A 5,834-nucleotide genomic window follows, 5' to 3' on the forward strand; every position below is an offset into this window, starting at 1 on the left:
CTAGATACACAGGTTACGATTCGATTAAAAAAAAGATACATTTTTATAGCCGAGCGATTCGATACAGTTTAAGAACGAAACGGTTCGATACAGAGTGAAAACATACGATAGTAAACATTTGTTGTGTGTGTTCGTACAGTATTTTAAACATATAAAAAAGACCACATTTCTACAAACAAAGATATTAATTATATGCAGCAGCTCTAGAAAAAAAGATATTAAACCTACAATGCGGTCATAAATAAATAATAAATTATGCTTTACCACTGGTATAATTGGGGGAATAAAAACAAGGCATTTTAGACAGGTCAATAATCATTACTTTAACCTAATACACAGCAAAGTCATTCAATTATGCCTGTACTTCCTCATTTTTTATTCCTCATCACTGTCCATATCTTTTTTGAAGGGCAGATTTGTCTTGAGGAAGATCAACTAATCCACATGTTCATGTTTGAGTAGACTGCGTTTCGTGGGAAAAAAAATCTCCAGAGGGTCGTGCTGCCCTTTCCACCATTGTAGTGGGTTATTTTTCAGGGTTAAAAACTCACGATCTCTGTATCGCTCCACACTTCACACTAGCTCTGTCCCACGCGAACAGATCTGGCTGCCTTCCTCACTTCAAAGTCCGACTTTTGTTTTCCTGGGTGCGTTGAAAATCAATTGCTGGCGTCGGTGCTCAACTATCCATTGTTTTAGCATGTTGCTTCGTTGCCACTACTAGTTTCGTTTTGGGCTGTGAAGAAAACGCTACAGAGCGTGCGTTACAGTGGTTTTGAGAGCAAAAGAGTGACTAGACAGAGGAATGCTAGATTACGCTGTTCAGTCACCAAAATTGATCTAAAGAAAAACCCTCCTTGCTCTTTTTATTTAGGGGTTTGTCCTGACACAGAAGGGTGCCGCCCTGAAGGGAGGGGGAAAGCAAGCTGGAGACACCCATGTGATTTTGGTTGGCTATGTGTGAGCATGTAGGTGGAACTAACTAAATACACTTGTGTAAGCAAAGGCACATGTAAACAACGGTCAAAATGACCCAGACACTTCAGTTATGCAACGCTGCGGCCATGGCAGATGTCCTCGAATGGAAAATTGTCCTCGAAGGTCTAGACGAAAGTCCAGACGCCAGGTGCTGAAGATGTCTCGGAACGTCTAGTTACGCAATGATGTGGCCATGAAGCAAGGCCGTTGTCATCCCGACCCTCTTTACTCTTTGTAACACTTAAACATTATACTACAACTAGTATAGCAAGCAATAATCATTTACTGGTTATATCAATAAGAGAAAAATATGGCAATATGAATTATTTATGGTATATATGAGCACAAGCAAATATTCAATCAATCAAGCAAATATTTAATCAATCAACCCTCGACAATTACCTCAACACTTACCAAAAATGGGCCATGAAAGCTATCGCTAAGGTGTCCAGCTTGCCACAGAATGTGGAGGCCTCACTCCTAGTTTCACATTTCTCCTGTGAATCTTTGGAAATATTGTTCAATGCCTCTCTCAATTGTGCATAATATTTCCAAAGACCCTTTGTTCATTCAGCTCTTGAACTCCGGCGAGTACCTGACAAAGATTCCTGGGTGAGTTTCACATCTGTATCACGGAATACCTTCCCTGCCCCAAATCACACACTGCCATTCCCTCCCTGGGCTCCTGGACCCTTGGGCCCCTGGGCACTGGCCCCACTGGCCCGGTCCATAATACGGCCATGGCTGGAATATTCAGTCAAAAAGGATACAGCATCTACTTCTCCACTAGATAAGACGAAAAAATGCGCACACGCACGCACGCACGCAAGGCTGTGATGCCTGTATGTACGAGCATTGGCTAAGCTACTATCCGAACATATATCTTGTACCTAAGTTAATTTTACTGCTGACACTGCGTTTCGGGGTAATCAACATTTTTGCCCCCCCTGCCGCCAAAGTCAAACTCCGCCTACGGGCAAAGCTGTCTAAAACCTAGTTTAAAAAGACACTTTGCCTCTGGCCCTGTATCTCTTAACCTTCGCTGAATTCCTAAGACTTACTCATCAAACCCAGGATAAGAATCACTGGACCAAGGTCATTTTTTCTTTCTTTCCAGTAAATGAGAATATAAATATTTCTTTTGTTCATAGTAGAGTTATCTTAGATCGAAAAACACCAATATTGTATGACAACAACTCAATTCTCCACTAACCCAGTGATTAGTGACTTTACAGTCTACATCTGGGAACTCAAACTTGTGGATCGTGGGCCAATTTTGGCCCGTAGGATGGTACTTTACGGCCCGCTACTCAGAACCTTAGATTAAGGCAATGTCTACACCTGGCAGGGTTTTTTAAAACTGAGGATCCTGCTCGTCACAGCACACAGAAGTCAGAGATACACAGCAAGCTCGAGACAGCTGATAAAAAGCCCGCCAGTGGACAGTTAATGTTGATGATGCCTCTCTTGTGTTATGTAACTAAATGTCTGTCAGTAAAAAACATCAACCCTTTCAGTAAGTTTTATTCATGAACCCCGCAAATACAAAGTAACACAACTGGCACCTTAGACGGTCATTTGCTTTGCTTAGCCAAAACCACCCATGGACCAAAGAGGCAATATGGATATATGTAATTTTTTCAAACCTAAGCTTTCAAAAGCGACAACTACTGAGCAAGAACCAAGGATTGAAAATGTGGCCCATGAAAAGCCAGAGAGCACCGCCAAAATGGTGAGAGGAGTTTCAATTTGCCCCACTAAAGATGCTAATTGTACAACAAATTTTGCACCCTTATAATATCTTGTTCCCAAACTGTTGTGGCGGTAAATAAGCCTTCTTTTACATTCAATTGGATTCTCAATGTTATGCACAGGTGTTAGATAAACAAGTAACATCGTGAACATACATGTTACACTCGAATATGGCGTAAATTAATGCTTAACTACACTGCGAAGATGTAAACAGTGAGAGAGCGGCGTGCAGTTGTTGTTTGAAGCTAACATGGCAGAATGTGTCTGAGGAGAACTTTTCTACATGTCCATCCATGATCAAACCTAAGTAAATATTCCTTTATTAAAAGAATGTTTGCAGTGTTTTCTTAGTAACAGCTGTATTCGCGGCCATTTTTAACTCATTTGCTCCCAAAAACTTATAAATACGTTCTATGTTTAATTGTTTCAGTGTCTCAGAGACGTATTTATACGTCTTTTACGTTTTTTTTTTTTTAAACAAGAGACATCTCTAGGTTCTGATTCAATTTAGCTCCAAAGCACAAAGCTGAAAATCCATTTTAAAGCAATAAAACTGGCCACTGGAGGGCAATAGCGCATTTGGTAAGACCACCAACCCGATTCAATGGAACGAATGGCCGGCCACACGGCTGGGGCGCCGCCGGAAGACGACGGAATGGACGTCCAGGATGCCAGGCGGCGGACAACCGGGCAGAACAACTGGGAGGATGCCCGGGATGCCAGGCGCTGGACGACTGAGCAGAACGACCAGGACCACAAGTGCGGCGGACGATGCCGTTGAGTCCGTGCTGGAAAGACAAAAAAAATCCATCTTTACGAGACAGGCGGCGATGAGGGAAAAGTTAACCACGGCCGTCGCGGCCACAACAGCGTCATCTCTGTTAGTTATGTGTAAATAAATTGTTACTTTGCTATCAAAAGCTCCATTTGTCTTGTTTATGTTATTTTGTAAAAGGAAAACATTATTCAGATGTTTGGGATGTAACTAAAGCAAAAAAAAGCTGTGTTAAAGTTATGTAAGTTATGGTTGAAATGTGTGTGTTTACAAAAAGCTCAATTTCTCTGTTTTTTCATCAGAAATTGGAAAATTGCTCAAACTAAGCTTTTTTCTAATGCTGATTTCTAAAGAATAGAAAAACATATGAACTAACTTTTTCCGGCTGAAAGAAGAGAGTCTAATCTTTCTTTTGGTGGTTTCCATGTTTATATAGCAATAGAACAGAATTTTCTGTGGGCCTTGCAAAATCAGTCAAAATCAGGGGTGAAAGTGGTTAGAATTTCTTGCCGGAACTCCCTGACGTGAAGGTCGCCACGGAGCCAGAAATTAAATTTATTTATTGGGGGGGGGGGGGGGGGTACTACTGAAATGCAAAGAAAACTCTTTTTGGTCAGTTATTTCTATAACACTTACAAAAACAGATTTTCATTCAAAGTTGTATTTTTTCAATGATTTGCAAAATAAAAGTTAACAAAAACAGCTATAACTCCAACCTCCATCTCCTAATTTTTATTTTCCCTCACTTCCTCACATACTAAATGTCAAATCTCAATTTGAACTACTTCAGAACATAGCATGTACAGTATATCAAAATTGAAGATAATGTAAACATTTACTTTTTGTTGTGTTTTTTTTTTTTAATAATAAAGATATAAGTAACATACTTTCAGAAAAATCGCGCAAACATTGACTTTTTTAAATTAAAAGTGAATGAATAAGTAGCCTAACATAAATGAAGAAATATAAGTCCAAAGTGCACATTAACAGCTAAGATGTTCTGAAGCCCCCCATCAGAGCAAATAAAACTAAATATGATAAATAAGCCACATAACTCTTTCCTTGCTCTTAAAGATTTGATCCATTTTTTGTTGCATTGCCCTTTTTTTTTTTTTTTTTTTTTGCTGTTTCAGAAAACATGCACATTTGAACCAATCAGAGCTAACTATCTCTGGTGACTACATGTCAGTATGTCAGCCAACTGAACGGATAAATGAGTCCAGGCGTTTCGCTTTGCTGCGTGCATTCGCACATTAACGTGACTCGTCATCGTCAAACTCAGATAACTGCAGCAGCTGGGGAAAACTCCATGCTGTCCGTGGAATAAAATAAATAATAAATATCGGTGGAAACGGATTATGCTACACAAGCATTTTATTATGCTTGTTGTTAACACTTGTGAATGTAAATCTGATTGTTGTAGATTATTTTCTGCTTGGAGATGAAATGCATGTGTAGCAGCTTTGTATTTTTTTTTTTTACATAGCGTTTTGACTGTTGCCGTCATATTTTCGGAATCAATGCACCGTATACCGGAACAACGTTCCGACCGTGATTCTTATACCGGAACTGTGTTCTGGCCCTGATTCTTATACCGGAACTGCGTTCCAGCCCTGAATCTTATACCAGGACTGCGTTCCTAGCCGTTCCCGGCCACTTTCACCCCTGGTCAAAATCCAGTAAAACGGCCGGGAGCGAAGGGGGTTTCACCGGTGAAAATGGCTGGAAGTGAATGGGTTAAAGTCGCAATTTCTGATGGTGTGAAAATTTTGACTGAACACCTGTTAACACCGGCGGGCGTACCATATTCAGTGGATGATGATCTTGGCGAAAAGTATAAAGCAGCCTGGTTTAGAATTCCCCTAAAAAATGATGGGAAACAAAAAACGCTTATTTTCAAATTCTGATTATAATTATTCTTGGAAGATAATTTTATTGCTGAAACTGCGTTTCGGGTTCATCAACATGTTGCGCCAACCCCTGCCCCAAAAGTCAAACTCTGCCTATGGGTATTCCCTCTTTGAAAAAATGTTAAAAACATTTACCTTTTTAAAATGTATACTGAGTCCGAAAATAATTGTCGTCCTTGTTTTTTATGTGTATGAACGTGTCATTAATATAAATAAGTATTTAAAAAAATTTTAAAAAAAGAAGAATTACAACCGGATTTGTAGCGCCGTCAATGTTAGCTATTTTATCTACAACAAGCATACTCAACTTTCATTGTATAAAATATGTAGTAATATCTGTATAGTAATTCGCGTTTTTTTTTTCAAACAGATGTAATTCAAAATCATAGCTATATCGTCACGCGCATGTGTTGCAGTCC

The sequence above is a fragment of the Corythoichthys intestinalis genome, chromosome 6, assembly GCF_030265065.1.
Source record: "Corythoichthys intestinalis isolate RoL2023-P3 chromosome 6, ASM3026506v1, whole genome shotgun sequence".
Classification (NCBI taxonomy): Eukaryota; Metazoa; Chordata; class Actinopteri; order Syngnathiformes; family Syngnathidae; genus Corythoichthys; species Corythoichthys intestinalis.